At 40.8% G+C, this 20741-nt stretch overlaps 1 long non-coding RNA gene across 3 annotated transcripts in view; it reads left to right on the top strand.

The window, feature by feature from the left end:
- The window catches only part of LOC140638128 (uncharacterized), a 28600-nt gene extending 8337 nt beyond the window's left edge, over positions 1-20263 (top strand). The window contains exons 2-4 of one of the 3 annotated variants that reach the window (XR_012035320.1): positions 9643-9785; positions 13228-13364; positions 19951-20263. This is a non-coding gene — a long non-coding RNA (uncharacterized lncRNA). Of the gene's footprint in view, positions 1-9642; positions 9786-10419; positions 11049-13227; positions 13365-14830; positions 16938-19950 lie in introns of those variants that run through there. The other 2 variants (XR_012035313.1, XR_012035312.1) reach the window with 2 other exon arrangements.
- The last annotated feature ends 478 nt before the right edge of the window (positions 20264-20741 follow it).

Raw genomic sequence — 20741 nt, 5'->3', positions numbered from 1 at the left:
TCTCTCATGAATAAATAAACAAAATCCTTAAATAAAATAATAAAATAAAATAAAATAAAATAAAATAAAATACAAGAAAGAATGAAGAGCAAAGAAAGGGGTAAAATGTAGGCAAGTTTAAATGAACACTGACTACAAGGAAACAACAATAATGTCTACTTTTTAAAAAAAGAATAAATAGAATTAAACTATAAGACAACAAGGATATATTGGAGTAACTCATGAAGACAGTGTTCAAAGATTCTTTTATTATTCATTTAATAATTATTCATTTGACAAAAGTTTTTGAGCTTCTGTTATGCATCTTGCACTGTTCTAGGCTGGGAGTGCAATGATGAACAGACAAAACCCTTACCTTAATAGAACTTACCTACATTCTAGTTAGAATAAAGAAAATGAAAAAGAAATACAAGCAAAAAATGTATCATAAAGTGATAAGACAGGAGTAATTAAAGCAGGACAGAGGAATGTAAAATATTGGGTCTTGGCTTTTAAATTACAGATGGGGTAGCTAGGGAAGATTGCACAGAGGAGGTGACTGCTGAGTCAATCTGAAATAATTGAAGAAGCTAGCTATATAGATACCAGGTATGAATGAGGAAGGGGGTTAGGTGGTGGTGGTGGGGTAGATAGAGGAATAGAGCATTCCAAGCAGAAGAAGGAAGAGCTGCAAAAGCTCTGAAATGGGAACATGCCTAGAGGGCTCAAAATAAGGAAGAATGTTAGTGTGACTGGATCTGAATAGAGGAGGAGAATAGAAAGGAATGCAATGAGAAAGGGAATAGGAAGCCAGATGCTGTAGGACCTTTTATGTCATGGTAAAGACTTGGTGAGTTTTACCCTGCATAAGAAAGAATGCCTTCAGAGCTTTTGGCATGATCTGACTTGAGTTTGAGGAGGATTACTTGGTTGCTAAATTGATAATTCAGTGAAAAGATTATTGTGACCTGGACTAGGATGGTGATAGTGGAAAGTAAGGTGGAGAGAAATTGTCAAATTCTGGATAAATTTAGAAGGTGAAGCTGATAGGATTTGCTAATGGAATAGATAAAAGGCATGAGGAAAAAGAGGAGTCAAGTATATATTAAGGTCATGACTGGTTACATAATCTGCAGGGTTCAGGAAAAAATAAAAATTCAGGGCCTCCCGTTCAAAATATATGAAGAATTTCAAGATACTTACATCAGGCACTAAATCAATCTCAAAACCCTTTTACAGTGGGGCCCTGTATGACTGCATAGGTCACAAACCCATGAAGCCAACCCGGACCAAGGTTTTAGGCCTGGCTAAATGGAAAATGAGGGTATTTTTAATTGAGACTGGAAAAGCTGAGATTGGAATGGTATTTATTAACTTTATCTTTCACCAATCAAATATGATCATTGTAATGTTTTATATAACTATAAAATAGAAATAACATGTATAACTTCTAAGCTAACAAAAGAAGAGAAATGAGAGTGTTGTAGTGAATCCATGAGAAAAAAAAATGGGAAAAAGTTCAATAAAATATGCAGAAAAAGTGGGATAAATAAAGGCACATGATAAGATTGTATATTTAACTAAAAATATGCCAATAATTATAACAAATATAAATCGACTAAATTATTTAGATAAGAGAAAAAGATCATCAGTCTGTCATATATTAAAACAAACACTCAACTATGTGCTGTTTAAGAACCAACTGAGCCAGTCAAGTGTCCTGAGAGGAAATTTAAAAACATGTCTCTCCATAGCTGAAAAAAAAAAATGATATAGAAGATTTGAACAAAGGGGCACCTGGCATGCAACTCTTGATCTCAGGGTTCTAAGTTTGAGTCTCAAATTGGGCATAGAGATTGCTTAAAAATAAAATCTTAAAAAAAAAAAAAAAAAAGAAAAAGAGGGGCACCTGGGTGGCTCAGTCAGTTAAGCATTTGCTTTCAGCTTGGGTCATGATCCCAGGGGCCTGGAAATCTGCTCCTCCCTCTCTTTGCCTGCTGTTCCCCCTGCTTGTTCTCTCTCTCTCTCTCTCTCTGTCTCTATGTCAAATAAATGAATAAAATCTTTATAAGAAAAAGAAAAGAGGGCGCCTGGGTGGCTCAGTGGTTGAGCATCTGCCTTCGGCTCAGGGTATAATCCCAGAGTCCTGGGATCGAGTCCCACATCAGACTCACCGCATTGAGCCTGCTTTTCCCTCTGCCTAGGTCTCTGCCTCTCTCTCTGTGTGTCTCTCATGAATAAATAAATAAAATCTTTACCAAAAAAAAAAAAAAATTTTGAGCATGATTAATAAACTCAACCTGAATTATATATGGACCCTATCTCCAGCAACTGTAGAGTATCTAGTCTTTTCAAGCAAACTGGGGACATACAAAAATTGACAGTCTCGTAGGCCATAAAAGCAAGTCTTAATAACTTTTACAGAGGAATGTACTCAGACTGCAGTGAAGTTATGTTAGAAATTGGTCACTAACAGTTAAATAAGTAATTAAAAGAAAACATTTTCCTTTGGTTGGAAATGATGATAAAGACACCTAAATATATTGAATCAGATAAGAAATTGCAATGGATATGAGAAAATATTTAGGTTGAACAAAAATAATGTGTATTAAAACATATGGAACATAAAACATATTAAAATAGAAAAAAGTCTAAAAATAAACAATTGAAGTATACATCTCCAGAATTTGAAAAGGAACAGTGAAATAAACATGAAGAGGATTGCTAGAAGAAAGTCATAAATATAGGAGCAGAAGTTAGTGAGATATAAAACAAACATATAGGGACACCTGGGTGGCTCAGCAGTTGAGCGTCTGCCTTTGGCTCCGGTCTTGATCCCAGAGTCCTGGGATCGAGTCCCACAACCAGCTCCTTGCATGGAGCCTGCTTCTCCCTCTCCTTCTGCCTATGTCTCTGCATCTCTGTGTGTCTCTCATGAATAAATAAATAAAAATCCTTTTTTAAAAGTTAAAGAAAAATAAGATGAGGACCAATAAGATCAAAAGTTGGTTTTTGAAAAGATTAATATTTGAGAATTTCCTGTCATGACTGATCAAGAAAAAAAAAAAAAGACAGAAGGCACAAATAACTAAAATCAGGAATTTTATGAGGAGATATCTCTACAGATGGTGTAGTCATTAAAAAGATTGTAAGAGAGTATTATGAACAACTTTATGTTAATCCATTAAAAAATTACAAGATGGAAACATTTCTAGGAAAAAATATAACATTAATTTTGATTTAAAAATATAGAAAAAATAGATTATTCTGGAATAGTGCTGTCCAAGAGAAATATAACATAAGCCAAGAATGTGAGCCATGTGTATAATTTGAAATTTTCTAGTAGCCATATTTATAGAAGTAAAAAAGAAACAAGTATGATTAATTTTAATAATGCATTTTATTTAAACCCGTATATTCAAAATATTATCACTTCAACATGTAATCAATATAAAAATTATTAACAAATATTTTTCATTTTTCTTTGGTACTAAGTCTTTTGCTAAATAAAAGTGTATTTTAGACTTAAAGCACATCTCAATTTGAACTAACCACATATCAAAGGCTAATGTGGGGCTAGTGGCTACTGTATTGAACAGTGCAGACTTAGACCAAGGTTAGAGAAGCTGCTGTACCAGGTATCAAGATTCTATTTATTCATTAAGTAGGTTCCACACCCAGCATGGAGCCCAACTCAAGGCTTGAACTCACGACTCTGATATCAAGGCCTGAGCTGATATCAAGAGTCGGAAGCTTAACTGACTGAGCCACCCAGGTGCTCCTTAATTTTATTTATTTATATTTTATAATGTGGTAACTAAGACATGTAAATCTTGTGCAGATCTACACAAATACACCAATGGCTGCTTTATTAATAATCAGGAAATACAAATTAACATCACTCTGTATAATACTATATATCCACCAGATTTCCAGAAATGGAAACTTCTGATCATACCAAATGTTGGTAAGGATATGGAGCAATGTTTTATTTATTTGCCTGGGATGCAGTTACTAACATGATCAATTTATTTTCTTAAACTATTTATTGTTATGGAAGCAACTCTGAAGAAAATTAGAAAATAGAAACAAGTAAAAACAAACCAAAATCCTGTTTCTAGTACCTAGAGATCACCATTATGACGTGTGTGTGTGTGTGTGTGTGTGTGTGTTTCAGAAGAAAGATGAGAGAGACTTGCTTTTCAGAAACCTCAGAAATGCAGTGGAATAGTCTTGTATAGAAAATATTAAAATAGTCAAGAAAGCTGGAAAGGTCTTAGATTAAATCTTTACATTCATCAACAAGGGTTATCTGAAATAGGGTATGTAAACAATGGGAATATAAATGCTAAAAGACCAGAATTTTTTTTTAATTTAAAGATTTTATTTATTTATTCATGAGACACACACACACACACACACACACACACACACACAGAGAAAGAGACACAGGTAGAGGGAGAAGCAGGCTCCCTGCGGGGAGCCCAGTGTGGGACTAGATCCTAGGCCCCCAGGATCATGCCCTGAGCCAAAGGTAGATGCTCAATCACTGAGCCACCCAAGCATCCCAAAGATCAGAATTTTTAATATTGCTTCATAATGCTTATTGATTTTCATAAAGAGAAGTTTTTTCAGTAGTTCATAGGCTACTTTTGTATATAATTATTCTATTTTTAAAAATAATATTTAGAAAATACTAAAAGCATGCAGAATATAAAAATCTCTCCAATTCCCTTAACTGTATAATTTTGGTATATTTCCTTGCAAATTTTAGTGTGTGTATGTTTAAAATAAATTTGATGATGTGGCTTTGAAAAAAGTAATAAACATGGATTGAAAAAAATTAGAAACTATACAGAAGTATAAAAAATAATCATCCATAATCTCAAAAGCCAGTGGACTCCTTCCAGCTTTAATCATCTTGCTTCTCTATAAACTTTTTAATACAACCCAAGCAAGACAGCTTTGAGGCTGTACATTTAAGATGAGGGGTAGTGAAGAATTTCTCCACTTCAAGGAAGCTAGGAAATCTAATGGGGTCTCCTTCACCCAGTGAAGGAAGCTGGAGCCACATAATAAGGCTCTGCAGCAGCATGTATAATTAAGGGGGTATTTTGGTAAATGTATCATGAGCAAAAAAAAATTACAAGATCTAAGGAGCTGAGCATGATGGATTGGCCTATGTCATGTGCAGAACAATCTCTGCAAAGAAAATCACATTGTTGAAGATCCAAAGGATGTATTTAGATGGACACATACATTTAAAAATCCCTTGGATGGACGTCTTAGTGGTGTCGCCCTCTTCCAATTTCAGAATTTCCTCCTGGAATGTTATTTCACCTAACCACAACTACTGTAGGTTCAGATAGTTTGTCTATTTTTCTCCCCATTGCTAGAAGGCAACCTTAGACTAAGATCTTTAAACTATTACCATCTTTGTCCACACATATTTGCCTTTTTCCATTAAAATAACACATAAGAGTTTACAAAAGTTCCTTATGATAAAGTTAAAATTCTGTCAGTGTTTATGTGTTTAGTGGCAGATGTTCCATTGAAAGTCAGTTAGAAAACTGAATTTTTCTCCAGGTCTATAAAATCACAGTTATGTCTGTATCAAAACAGAGCAATGAAAGTGAAGTCAAATTTGGATCATTTGCTATTCTAGTGACAGATACATAAAAACAATGAGTTGCTTCAGTATCTGAAAAAAAATATGAAGACATAGAAGATAAAGCAGACAATAAATTGGACTTTCAACTTTTTATTCAATTCCTCGCATGTTATATAGACACAGTAAGTGTTCAGAATTAAAAGCAAAATTGAAGGCACAAAAGGCAGCAAGGAACTGAGTGTCCAGCTATCTCAGGTCAGAGTCTGTGTCAGAGTCATTTTGTCTTTCTATTATCCTTTGAACAGTTCCTGGAGCTTGTGCTCAAAATATCTTTGTTTATGGACTGACTAAATGAAGGGGTGAATTTGTGTGTGAGCACATGTGAGTAGCCTGTGCTGCTGCAGATTGTGTGTTGTAGCCTATGAGTTTTGCTGAGTCACTGATTTTATGACTGTTGGTGCTCAAAAAAAATTTTTTTAAATATAAAATCAACAGATCATTTTTACTCATGGATCTGTGCTAGCAATTGAATCTTCATTGTGGAACATGTTGCGTTGAGATTCAATGACAGGGATCCCTGGGTGGCGCAGCGGTTTGGCGCCTGCCTTTGGCCCAGGGCGTGATCCTGGAGACCCGGGATCGAATCCCACGTTGGGCTCCCGGTGCATGGGGCCTGCTTCTCCCTCTGGCTGTGTCTCTGCCTCTCTATCTCTCTCTCTGTGAGACTATCATAAATAAATAAAAATTTATTAAAAAAAAAGAGATTCAATGACAAATGAACATTAAATGCATTTGTGAATACTGAGAGCCATGGGAAGAGTGAACAGCTTTTAACTGAAGATGTCTTAATCCATTATACACCAAAATTAAAAATAACTTTAAATTCTTCTTCTCATTAGGAAGACAGAGAGGGAGGCAAATCATAAGAGACTCTTAACTCTAGGAAACACACAGGGTTGCTGGAGGGGAGGTGGGGTAATTGGGTGATGAGCGTTAAGGAGGGCACTTGAAGTAATGAGCATGGGGTGTTGTATGTAACTGATAAATCACTAAATTCTACCTCTGAAACTAATAATACAGTATATGTTACTTAAATTTGATTTCTTTTTTTTTATTAAAGATTTTATTTATTTACTCATGAGAGACATAGAGAGAGAGGCAGAGACAGAGGCAGAGAGAGAAGCAGGCTCCATGCAGGGAGCCCAATGTGGGACTCGATCCTGGGACTGCAGGATCACACACTGAGCCAAAGGCAGATGCTCAACTGCTGAGCCACCCAGGTGTCCCTTAAATTGGATTTGAATTAAAAAATAATTTTTAAAAAATTCAACAGATATAAAAGTAATTTTTATTATTTTTCAAAGATTATATTTACTTATTTGAAAGAGAGAGCACATGAGTGGGGAGTAGGGGTAGAGAAAAAGAAACAAGGTGTTCAGGAGACATACTGGCTCACAAAGACTGACCGCATCTCTTCCCAACTCTGCATTCATTGTTGTACCATTAGTAGCTTGAAATCCACCCTGGAGGGAGAGTATACATCACAGAAACTGGCAATCTCTACAATTCAGTCTTCTTTCCCCCTGGGGATCTAGTTCAACATTTATCAGCACACCACTGCACCAATCAATTCCCTCTCTCCCTCCCCACCACCACTGTCAACATCATCTTTTAAAACAACTGCACTTGGGATCCCTGGGTGGCGCAGCGGTTTGACGCCTGCCTTTGGCCCAGGGTGCGATCCTGGAGACCCATCTAAATCACTGTAATCATAACATAACATCAGGCTCCCGGTGCATGGAGCCTGCTTCTCCCTCTGCCTGTGTCTCTGCCTCTCTCTCTCTCTCTGTGACTATCATAAATAAATAAAAACTTAAAAAAATTTTTTAAAAAAATAAAACAACTGCACTTTAGTAAGCTGGCATGTGAAGGCATTCTTTATCTAGGAACCGGGCCCACAATATAGCTAGAAATTGAAAAAGACCAAGATGATTTCCTCTAAGACAACTGTAAAAAGAAAATGAACATGTCGATCATCACATTTGAGCTGATAAAAATTCTCCTTCCAAAACCCATTCATAAAGCAGAAGAAAACTTAACACAACTCTCTAAACTATATTAAGTATCTTAAAGCAAATATATGGAAATAGATGTTTTTAAATCCTCGAATCATAATTTTTTTAAAGCCTAAGAATAGAAATGATTGCTAAACAAAAAGAAATGCAACACAGATTGAGAGATATTGAAGAAAAAGATGCAATTATCTGAGAAATTAAGAATAAATTGCAAGTCTCAATGGACTATAAATTTCAATGGCAATGTAACAAGGGACATAGAAAAAGAGTAGATCAACAACCAAGAGAATTAAAATGAGATAAAGAAGTTAAAAATATCCAAGAGAAAGTGGCTAAAATGGAAGGCAGACAACAAAGGTCCAACACATGAATAATGTGGTCTCTGAAGAAGCAAACAAAACATTGGAATGGAACTAGTATTTAAATTTATCATCCAAGACAATTTTCTAGAAATAAAAGAACAAATAAAAGAACATATAGAACTACAGTGTAACTTGAAAATTGACATGAGACAATTATCTCTGAGACATATCCTATTAAAACCATTAGACTTTAAGACCACAAAAGAGACAAACAAACAAACAAAAACAAAAGACATCCTCAGAGCCTCCAGGCAGAAAGATCCAGTGACTTACAGGTAAGAAAACCAGGTGGGGCATTGTCTTCTCATCAGCCACATGTGAAGCAATGCAATAGTGAAGCAGCATTTTTATGATGCTCAAGGAAAGAAAGTGCTAATTAAAGATTTTATACCCACCTCAGCTATCCAAACCATGGTATACTGTGTGTATGTCCTTCCTGAAGAACATAGGAGAGAATGAACTTCATCCAACTAACTGATAACAGAGGAAACTTTAACAAAATAACCAATGGTGAACACTTAATATAGTCAATTGTGGAGCTAGGAGTAAAACAAGAGAGCAAACATATAAATATTATATGTTCTGACAAAGTAGAAAGAAAACATCCAAAAATGTGAGAAGACGATAAAGATGGGGAAAGCAGAATAAGATCGTTGCCTCTTGTAGTTAAGTGGGAGTCAGAAGATATCACTGATGGGTCAGGTAATAACAGGATAAGTAAGAAAATAAAAGGACTTAGGGAAACGATACAATATATAAACACAAAGGTAATAGCTAGAACAAAAAGTACCCAAAAAACCTTTAAAATTAATATAGAGGATAGACCTACAGAAAGAAGCATAGCAAATACAGTATTAATATTCACTGTAATCATAACATAAAAAATATGACAGAGTTGAAACCAACTTTGGTCATCTTGTTACATGTGAATAGGTTTAACTTGCCTATATGTCAAAAGATCTTCAAATTGGCTTATGTAACACAACCAAACTCTATGCAGTGATCAGAAAGATACCCTTAACACAGTGAACCAAAAAGAGTTAAAGAAATAGACAAAAATTTACCAGGCTAAGGAAACAATAAGAATTCAAGGATCATTATTGTGATATGAAACAAAGTAGAATTTAAGCCAAAAGGCATTAAACAGGATAAAGGCACAGTAAAGTTAAACCTATAATTCACAAAGGACTGCAATCTGTATTGGAGGGGGAAAAATGCCATAAAGAAAATTATTGGGATTAAATTGTCAATTTTGGAATATGGACTGTAGTTTAGATAAAAGGTGTCGTATTAAAGTCCAACTTCCTAAATAAGAGAACAGCCTTGCTCTTAGGAAATACACAGAATTATTAAGTAGTAAAAGTCTATGACATATTTGACTCACAACTAGTTAAAAAAAAGTGGTGAATCTGGTTAAAGGGCAAATGAGAGCTCTTTGTATTATTCTTATAACTTTTTGTTAAATTAGAAGTCATTTTTTTAAAAAAAAGGTAAGTTGTATGTATTGGCTAAAACTCATCCAAAGGTCCACTTGAGATTTATGCATTCCTCGGTATGTAAATTTTATCCAAATAATTCTGCAAACCATAAACAAAGATTAAATTCCCGTTGGTAGCTGCACGCTGAGGTGCTTGCCCTCAAGTATACCAGCCGCACCTTTCAAGTCCTCCCAGAATGAGATGACCTGCTGAACATGTGAAAGAGATGGATGGACAGTTCCACAGGCGATTAAAGCAAATTCATCACAGAATGCAGGTGGTGGGTACCCGATTCTTTCGACTTTTTCTGTATGTTTGGAAATGTTCATAACAAAATGGCAGTAAGACAAAGTATGTCAGTAGTTTGATGTCATGTAGACTTTATGAATAACTAGAGGGCTGACTAGATTTCCCACTTTCCAGCACCTTCTCTGTTCCCTTGGTCTCTGTCAGCCTCCACTATCCTGGACTGGTCACACAAAGTCTTGGAAACTCCAGGAACGCTCCATCCGCACGCATGTCTCCCCCGGGTCTGCCGCCCTGTGGATGGGCGAGTCTCGCCTCCAGAACTGGGCCCCACAATCTAGCTCGGTTTTCCTCTTCCTCCAGCTTGAAATAAATTAGGCCACGGCTCTTCAGACTTTGAATTCGCTTCCTTTAAAACACACACAGGCACACACGCACACCTGTCTTCGCCAGGGTGAGGCAAAGCTAGTTCTTAACTGCATGGAAGTCTGGTTCTGGTTTATTTTTTAGGGTAAGAAAAAAAGGCCATTAAAATTCTCTCTGATGGTGGAGCCGGTCCTCGTGGGGGGAGGGGAGGGACGGAGCCAAGGGAGGAACTTTCCCGGTAAGCAAAACCCCACTTAAAAATTTTCCCTTTCTTTCTGTTTTTCCTTTTTTCCCTCTTGAAGCGGCTCTCCCTGGAGTCAAAGCATTTTACAAAAACAAACCATTCCAAAGCTTTCAAGTCCAGGGAAAGCTCAAGCAAAGTTAATTAACATGAAGGTTCTCACAAAAGTTAATTAACATGAAGGGACTCACAAAAGCTGTCTGTTGGCATCTGCTCGCCTCCCATGTGCAGCGGCCCCTTTGTCTGATGGCAGACCCGGCCGGCCCTGCCCCACAGCATCTCCCAGGGCTCCCCGAGGCTTGGCCCTGCCCCCACAGCATCTCCCAGCACCGCCGGCTCCCCAGGTCCAGCCCTGCGTTTCTACCAGAGCACCTCTGGAGCCTTCGCGATATTCTAGGAGGCTCCTAGCTTCTGTGATGATCCAGGGCTGCTTGTGTGTAGTCCCTGAAGAAAGCTGGTTTTCAAAGTGCGGGTTTGAAAAGGAAAAGAGGAAAGAAGGCTCGAGATGAAAGCTCTTCATAACATGCAAGCTATTTCTCCTGGAGTAATGAAGACATAGATACACATAAAATAGAAAATCCCTGGAAACAATGATAGACTGAAACGACATAATGTAATAAATAATAAATAATGCAGCAGATTGAATAATAATGTAATAAATATTTTAAAATATTACATTAATATCAAAAATGATATTGAACATTATTTGTGGGGCACCGGGGTGGCTCAGTGGTTGAGCATCTGCCTTTGGCTCAGGTCCTGATTCCGGGGTCCTGGGATCGAGTTCTGCCTCGGGCTCCCCTCAGGGAGCCTGCTTCTCTCTCTGCTTGTGTCTCTGCCTCTCTCTGTGTGTCTCTTGTAAATAAATATAATACATACATACATACATACAATCTTTAAAAAAATTATTTGTAAGAATCATATCATGAAAATGTACACCCTCTCTGACTTTGCCTCTGCTCTACATAAAGATACTTTTTCTCAGAAAGAGGAGTATAATGTACTTACTTTTTTCATAATCTGCAGTTTAATTGATCAGTAGATCATGAATTTTTTCAATGTCAGTAAACATATAGTCTCTAAACATATAGTCTCTGCAGACCCACAAAGACTTTTTTGATCTTGCAGAAAATCAAATCGTCATGAATAAATATGTATATAGGTCCTGCTGTGTCACTTATCAGGCCTCTTATACGTATACAGCCAAATATATGTGTGTGGTATTTATTGAACAAACGTCATGAAGCAAGCTTATTTCTCTTAAACAAGAGCTTACTTTGCAGATTCTTCCCTAGAAAGAAGTACAATTGTGCCAGAAAAATCCATTAGTTTAGATTTATGGAGTTAGGTATCATTTATCTAGAACTATGATACCGAGAACATTTGCTAGGAATGCAGGTTTGGTTCTCTCTCGAGACTTTAAAATGTCTATTTCAGAGTTCCTGATGATTACAAAGGAGTCATACTGACACACGTGTAAATCTTTCTTCATTTATGAACTGCGCACAGTAAATGGCCATGGTTCTTTGCTTATCCAGGAGCTGGCCTAGGTGTGTTCACTGGGATTTATTTAGGAATTTGGGGTGCAGGACTGATGTGACCAGGACACAAATAGAAGATCCAAGGAAGACTTGATTTTCATTGCAGATATTTCCTATTATTGCTGCGTTTTGTTTTTTGTTTTATTTCACAAGTGCTTCCTATAATTCCAAGTATCACTCAGACCACAGGGTGTAATTGCCCAGTGACTACTTTGCTAGCTCTATAAGCAGAAGGTTTTGAAGTGACTGGCTTGGGGAGCAGGAAGGGTTCCACACACTGCAGCCTTACCCGTGCCTGAGGCAATGTGAACAGGTGGAAACACAGTGGGTTGCTTTCATTTGCTCCTGTATAGGTGATTTCCTAGAAGTCTGCCACCACTGACAACAACGGAAACTGTGGATATAATATGTAAATGCAAATTTAGATAGTAGAGAGCAGAGATATTTCTAGACAAGTCCCAGACAGGAAAGAGCACCAAATCTCAAAAGGTAAGAAAGATCATTCTGGATCACGGGAAGTGTTCTATGGGGTGTAAGAGCCTGAGGTGGATTTGAATCCTGGATCAGCTCCCTAATGGTCCAAAGATCAGTAGTTTCTGGGCAGCCCTGGTGGCTCAGCGATTTAGTGCCGCCTTCCGCTTGGGGTGTGATCCTGGAGACCCGGAATCGAGTCCCGCGTTGGGCTCCCTGCATGGAGCCTGCTTCTCCCTCTGCCTGTGTCTCTGCCTCTCTCTCTCGGTCTGTCATGAATGAATAAATAAAATCTTAAAAAAAAAAAAAGATCAGTAGTTTCTGGTTAGGGTTTTCTACTTCAGGAACGGGGGGTTGGAAGGGAATCGGTGGCTATTTTACAGCACGCTCCCAGTATTTCATCAAACACGAACATAGGGGCTGCTCTGAATATTACAGCTGTGATCAGCTGTAATGAGTGAGCTAATCACTCACCTTCAAGTTGATTAAAAAGGAGATTATCATGGATGGGTCTGACCCATCAGTTGGAAGACCTTCAACAGAGGATCCAGGCTTTCCTGGGGGTTAAAGATTGAGTCTCTTCAGGTCATGCCTCTGGGGATTCATGTGCTCATGATCTGCCTTTCCTTTCTGCCCTAAGGAGGACTGTGGACCTGCTTAGCCAGCCTTCACAACTGCGTAAAAAAAAAATTCTTGTGATAAATCTATCTATCTATCTATCTATCTATCTATCTATCTATCTATCATCTATCTCTCATTCCTTTTATTGGTTCTGCTTCTCTTGTGGATCCTAACTGATATACTCTGTGAGCCTTGGTGTGATTAATGACATGAGGGAACTTAATGTCTCATACCAGGCTTGCTTTTCGAGTGACGTAAGAAAGTGCATGGAAAGCCCAGGACCTGCAAAGTTGTCAACTCTATTTTGGACACTATCTCTGCTCCTTCCATCTGATCCTGGACATTTACTCACAGGGTGCCAATAAGTCTCCAGGTAAGTAATCTCAAAAACCAGTCCTGCCCCCTGCAGAAATACCAAAATGACCCTGCCAGTTCACAATGATCCTTCCTGCTTCTGAATTTCTAGGTTCTGCTAAAGACTAACCCCATTTGCCATTTAGCATCCTGTAATCATCTGATACATACCATTATGCATCATTTAGTCCCTCCTCACTCCCACCAAGGTACCCCAAAAGATTAGGGCATAGATTGGTTAGATTGCTCCAACTCAGATTCTGTCATAAGCTATGTAATACTCTTTGCAAGTAAAATATGTACATTATTTTATTCTTCTTTTCCTCAGCTTACCCCCCAAGAACAGGCAATGATGGGAAAGGGCAGGGATACAGCTATATCCATGGCTACTCTGAGACCAAATGGGGTATCTCTTTAGTACTGAAGACTTGGAATCTCAGAGGTTAGGTCACTCCTTAGGATGATCATTTGTTTGGTTTTATTATTATTTGATTTTCAGATGGGAAACACTCCCTATCTTCCTGTATATCTCTCTCCTCTAATGATTCAACATAGATTTCCTCATAACCTAGCAAATATCTGAGAAAAATGAAAAAAGTATGTCCATACAATAATTGGCACATGAAAGTTTATAGCAGCACTATTCATTATCACAGAAGGCAGAAATGACCCAAGCGTCCATCATCTGGCCAATGATAAACAAAATGTGGGGTAGCCAGGCAGCGGAATATTATTTGGCCCTGAAAAGGAGGGAAGCACTATTTCCTGCTACACCATGGATGAACCTTAAAAACATTACACCAAGTGAAAGAAGCCAGTCAAAAAAAAAAGACCACATTCTATGTAATTCCATTTATATGAAATGTCCAAAACAGAGCAGAAAATAGGCTAATTGTTGCTTGCTCTGAGGGAGATGTGGAGGATCAGGGAGTAGGGCTAAAAGGAGATATAACTGTGCTAAAACCAGCTGTGGTGATGGTTGCACAAGTCTGTGAATATACTAAAAACTATTGAATCGTACACTTTAAATAGTTTAATTGTATGGTATGTGAATTATATCCCAATACAGCTAGTAAATGAAAACAGAGAGTTGGGATAAAATTTATTCACACAAATATATTCTCTTTTTTGATGACTTTTTGTTTCAGCTAGCAAATACACATGCTTCAAGTCCACCTGTCCTATCCGCAGAATCCAGAGTCTTCCCCTAATGTCACTGCTCATCAACTGATTAACCCCCACCCAACTCATTCGCCATCACCCTAAGTTCCCAGCCAGCGATGTTCACAGCCTGGCACAACGTTAATAACCATGTTGGCTATTATTGTTACTGCCTTGGAATTTGCAGTGCCACCTGATTCTGCTGCCTCTTTAACTGCTCCTCTTTTCTTCCTTCGTGGCTTCTTTTTCCTTTTTTTGCCCCCTGAGCGGGAAGCTCCTCAGCCTCCATCCTCCCTCCTTTCCATCTCCTCTCTCTCTTGGCAGGTGCTCCTCAACTATGCTTTCCATTCTGACCCTTCCCAGATGGATGTCGGTCAGGACCTCTGGGTGGGAGCATCTCCTCGAGTATTTACACAGCGTGAGTGAAACTCCACCATCTCTGGGACTGCGTCAGCTCCTCCTCACTCCTGCATTTCACCTGCAGGCCTTCCCGTCCTCACAGCCGCGCTCAAGCAGGAGCCCCGCTGTGGGAAGGCTGGGCTGCTCCCCCCGAGACTCCGAGGAGCTCTTCCCCAGCCGTGGGGATGTCGGCGGCTGGAGGCTTAGCTCAGTCTCTCTTTGAGAGTTGCGCTTGCGGAGGAAAGACATTTGGGTCGATATCATGATCTTTTCCTGGTGACAGCCTGTATCCAGTGACAGGTCAATGTTAGAGTGGAGAGCTCTAGAGCCTCCTTGATGTAAATTGATCCAACTCGGAAGGGCCATCTCAGCCCCCACGACACCAGCAGCATGGAAGTAGGCTCCTTTCTCAGAAAAGTTTTCTACCTTTCCACTTACAAGGAGGTTGCACATTTCTCTTTGGAAAGCAAATCCTAGGAAAGTACATTTTCTCTTAGAAGTTTCAGAGGGAGCCTCTCAACATCTAACAGATTCCTTGAATCAATCACTGTGGCCAGGAAATGATGCTCTTATTGGACAGTTGGAGTCACATGATCAACCCCGAAGCCAGGAGAACTGTACATTGAAGCAGATAGACTGAGGGTCGGGAAGGGGGTGGTTTCTTCAGAAAATTGGGTTGGAAACCCAATCAGTGAATGGATGTTGGGAAACACAAGCAATAGATTATAGCTGTCATTGCATTTGACAGCCACTGCAACAGCTACCCACACTCTTCCTGTTTCAAAGTTTTACTTCTGTACTTTTCATCCATCCTTCAGAGCTCTGAAACACAGACACAGTCATGTCTCTGTTTAACAGTATTCATGAGGGAAAACAGATAAGGCTAGCTTTCAAGGTCACATTCTTCCCATGTGCCCTACATGTGCCCTTCCTAAACTTCTGAGAGCTTAAGAATCACCTGCAGAGGGGAGGCCTGGGGGGCTTAGTAGGTTAAGAGTCTGCCTTTGGATTAGGTCATGATCCTACTATCCTGGGATCAACCCTCGCATGGGGCTCCCTGCTCCACAAATAAATAAAATCTTTAAAAAAAAAAAAGTAGAAGAAGAAGAATCACCTGAGCACCTGGCTGGCTCAGATGGAAGAGTGTGACTACTGATCTCTAGGTCCTGAGTTCAAGCCCCACGTTGGTTTAGAGATTACTTAAATAAATAAAATTGAAAAAGAAAAAACAGAAAAAAGAAAAAGAATCACCTAGAGAACTTATTAAAACAGATTCCCGGGCCTCAAACCCAGAGATTATGATTTAGTGAAGTTGCACACAGGGGAACCTGTGGTTTCACATTTCTAGCAATTTCCCAGGTTATGTTGAAGCTACTATAGTCCTAGGACCGAACTCTGAGAAGCATAGCTCATGGGTGGCATCTGCTCCAACAAAAGGGACCTCTCATTTTCCAGACACATTCTCAGTTTCTTATCTTCTGGGACTTAGCCAGCCTCTTTCATTTATTGATAATGTCCTACTCACAGTCTCTACCTATCCTTCAAGGCCAAATTCAAGTGGCAGCTCCTTCATGACATCTTTCCTAATTTATTCATCCCTTTGAATCTCATTTTTCTTGATTTATTCCTTTTTAAAAAATTATGCATCGTATTCTAGTTGTATATCTATCTTCATTTATCTCTTTTTAAAATATTTTTAAAAATTGCCTTTTTTTTTGGTTTGTTTTTGAAGTTCATTTACTTAAGCAATCTCTACACCCAGTGTGGGGCTCAAACTCATGACCCTGAGATCAAGAGCAAGCATGCTCTACCTACTGAGCCAGCCAGGCACCCAACATTTTTTTGCTTGATTTTGAATAATTATATAAATGATTGCTTGAAAAAATAGGAGAAAATAAACAGTACTCCAGTAGTGAGCATAGCATAATGTATAGAGTTGTCAAACTGCCATTTTGTACAGCTGAAACTAATGTAACCTAGTGTATCAACTGTACTTCAATAAAAAAAAAAATCCTTGGTTGGAGATATATAATGAAGTATCTGTCGGTGGAATGGGATGATGTCTGGGATTTGTGTTAAAATACTCCAGTAGGCAATGAGAAATTGGAGGAGGACAGACAAAATAGAATCTGAGAAGCATTACCAATTGTTGGAACTGAATACCCTGGAGGCTCATTATTCTATGCTATATTGGTGCATTTGAAATTTTGCTCTAGTAAAAAGTAAAGTAAAACAAAAAATTCACATACATGTGTCATTATATTTACGTATATTTGTAGGGAAATAGAAAGAATTAGACTTTAAGGTTCTTCATATCAGGGACTGTGCTCCTGGTACTCCTTTTATCCTGCTCACAATCTGGAAAGGTGCCTGGCTCTAGAGAGGGTGCCACGCTCTGTAACCAGCTGTGACACGGATGCACAGTAGAGGCAGACAGTTGCCATAGCGTTTGCGCTGGTGGTGCTTAAGCCTGGAGGCTCAGAAATCCATTACTTGCATTACAACCTCTAGCAGATCCTGCAACCTCACAGGAACTTGGTGTTCTCATCCGTACAGTGGGAGAAATTGTAGTAGGTACTTTGTACGGTTCGTTCTCTTAACAAATACTGTACTTGAGTGCTATGTTCCAGGCACAGATCTAGCTTTGGGGACACGGTAGTAAATACTATAGCCAAATCCCTGTCTTCAAATAGCCAACATTCTGCTAGGGTGAGAAAGACAATAAACAAAGAAGTTGACAAAATATAGAAGATGTTAGAAAACACGAACTGCTGTGAAGAAACTTAGGCAGAAGAGGGAGATGGGGGTGCTGGGGTGGGGGTGTGGATTGTGTTTGCAGTTTTAAAGCGGGTGAGCAGGTGGGGTCCCCTGAGAAGGCGATGTTTTGACAAAGACCTGAATTCGATGAGGGAATGAGCCGTGTGTCTGTCTGTCTGGGAGACGAAATGTCCAGTCCTGGTGGAGGGAAGAATTAGGTGGAAATGCCCTGAAGGAAGACTGCCTGGTGTGTTGAGAAATAGCAAGAATCAGCACCATTGCCTGTATGGTGGCTAGAGTGCAGACAGGATTTAACGTGGAGACATTATATGCCAAGCCAGGGGTGGCCACACAGAAAATACTTTAGGCTTCGTAGGCCAAATGATGTCTGTCACAACAGCCCAACTGTGCCCCGGTGGCATGAAAGCGGTCCTAGACCATACAAAAGTGCATCAACATGTCTGTGTTCCAATAAAACTTTATTTACAGAAACAAGTGCCCAGTCTGGATTTGACCTGGAGGCTGGAGTTGGACAACTCTTCCTCTGAATACAGTTCTCCCTCTAAGATTTTGGAGACTAAAAGGGAGATAGAGGACAAAACTAACACATAAACCCAAAGGACTGCTCCTCTATTCTATGCTTTCCACGCTGGCCTCGGATCCCCGGCGTTGCCTGGTGTGTGATGAGGGCCTCCAGTCGGGCCTCCAGTCGGGCCTCCAGTCGGGCCTCCACCAGCCGGGCCTCCACCAGCCGGGCCTCCACCAGCCGGGCTGCGTCCCACTCGGGCTTTGCCGGTCTCCTCTTTCCTAACTCACCGTGGTCTTTTCTCCTTTCTCTGCGGCTTCGTTGTCTCCTCCCCACCTGCTCCCATCTCTCCCTGTGGCCTCTTGCACTTCGGTGCTCCCTCCTGCTCACCCACGGCGCCCGGCCCGTCGTGTCCCGTGGGTTTGTGTGGCGCAGTGACCTCTGGCCTGACCCGCGGTCTGATTACTAGCACGACTGCTCACGGGGTGCGCCCCGCCCTCAGCCTGTGGACTCTGGAGGGAGTCCCCTGGGCCTCGGTGTCCAGAGTCTGGCCCGACCGAGGAGGGGAGGGCGGGCGCGCCTTCTCGGGAGAGGGAACCGGCCAGACAGGAGGAAATTCGGAAGGGGTCAAGGTGGGCAGGGCAGGCAGGACCTGCAACGAGAGGGCGTGTGTTTTGCAGCCCAGGTGGGTGCGCGCGCGCTGGGCCAAGGGGCGGCTCACGCCCGGCCGCGCTCTCCCTGGGACGGGCCCGGCCGACGCGCCGCTGCGGTTGTGCGCCTTCGGGTCACGGCCGTTAGGGACCGTTGGTGAAGGAACTATGCGACTTTGGGCATGAAATGCAAACTCTTGTGAAATGCAAACCTAGCCTCACCTATTAATTGCTTCTAATTAAGGAGAAACATTTTAGCCAATTAGCTTTTGGAATTTAAGTGTCATCAGAAGGGTAAGTCAGAGATTTGCTAATTGCTTCCTCCATCGCGGCGGTTAGCCTCAGCGCGGGCGTAAACTCGTGTGCACCTGGTGTGTACCTGGTGCGCACACATGGCAGCTCGGGCCCAGAAGCTCTTCCCTGCAGGATGGGTGTAGACGGCGGTCGCCTGTACCTTCGAAATTACCATGTGAAACAAACAGGGAAGAGGAAGGCCATGAGAGAATGAGAACACCCGAGCCCGCCGTAGATCCAGGTCCTAAATCTGACTTGCCTCCCGAGGGTGCTGGCTCCTGTTAAGAATGTCCTATCAGGGATCCCTGGGTGGCGCAGCGGTTTGGCGCCTGCCTTTGGCCCAGGGCGCGATCCTGGAGACCCAGGATCGAGTCCCACGTCGGGTTCCCGGTGCATGGAGCCTGCTTCTCCCTCTGCCTGTGTCTCTGCCTCTCTCTCTCTCTGTGTGACTATCCCCCCCCCCAAAAAAAAATGTCCTATCACTGCCCCCACACTTCTGGGGTCTAATCTGTCCAAGGTGTCAGATGGCATTAGCCTTCCATGATTCGTGACAAATCCCCATGATTCGTGACAAATCCCCATGATTCGTGATAGCCTTCCTCGGTTCCAGGTAAGGTGGGAGCTGAATAAGGAAAGAAAGAGCATCTAGGGATAGAAGGGCCGAGGGCACATATTGAGGCTTTGGTACCAACAGGAGTCTTATGGGCTGGCTATGGCTCTTGCGGCCCCATGGATGTTTTGAAGATCTTTGTCTCTTTGTGTTCTCTTCCACTCTTTTTTGCTTGCCTCTTCCTCATTGTAATGGTCTTTTTTCCTAGTTTTGGTGGCACTTCGGCCTTCTCCAGAGTACTGGCCCCGTTCTGTGGACACCTGAGCACGGGCCCCCAGTGGGGAGCTGTGTTCTCTCTCAGCCCATAGCCGACAGCCTCCTGCTTTTCTCCTGCCTCATCTCGCTTCTCGTCTTGCTGCATAAGAGGCTCTCACCGGGAGTCTACCTACTGCTGCTGCTGATTGAAATTTGTAATTACAAAGATTATTCTTTTGGCATCTTAAATGTGGGCTTAAGGCTGCAGTCCTCACCAGTCAGGACTTGCTCATCAATTTCTCCTCCATCTACATGATTTTTCTCTTTACAAAAATAAAACCGGCTCTGATCCACCACCCCCCTTTCCATGAAAATACAAGCTGTTGTCCATTTTGTACAAAGATATTGCCATTGACAGAGATATTTCCTGGGCTTGCTGTAGTGTGAACTCTTATCTGGCTTTATTTTTGCCTCAGTGGTAGCTTATATCATACGCCTATACCCTGGCTCTTAAGTCCTGTGGATAGGGAGCAGATGAGTAAAGGAACACACTCCAGAAAAAAGGAATGTAAAGGGGTTCAATTGACTTTGAGAAAGCTGTGGCTGTGGTTGCCTCTTCTAGTGACAGTGCTCACTGGGGTGTGTCTGTCAGGGCAAGGGCTCCCTCTCAGCTGAAAGGCCCATTCTCTTTGCCCCAAGAAAGGGAATTCCTAAAAAGTAGGTGAGAACAATGACAGTAAAAACACCCTGTCATGTAGAACGCACATGCGTTGGCCAGGCCAAGCTCCATTTGGGTCTTCTCTA

Source organism: Canis lupus, chromosome 1 (genome assembly GCF_048164855.1).
Source record: "Canis lupus baileyi chromosome 1, mCanLup2.hap1, whole genome shotgun sequence".
In the NCBI taxonomy this organism is placed as follows: domain Eukaryota; kingdom Metazoa; phylum Chordata; class Mammalia; order Carnivora; family Canidae; genus Canis; species Canis lupus.
The sequence above is the reverse complement of the archived record's forward strand: the minus strand, read 5'-3'. Positions and strand labels throughout refer to the sequence as shown.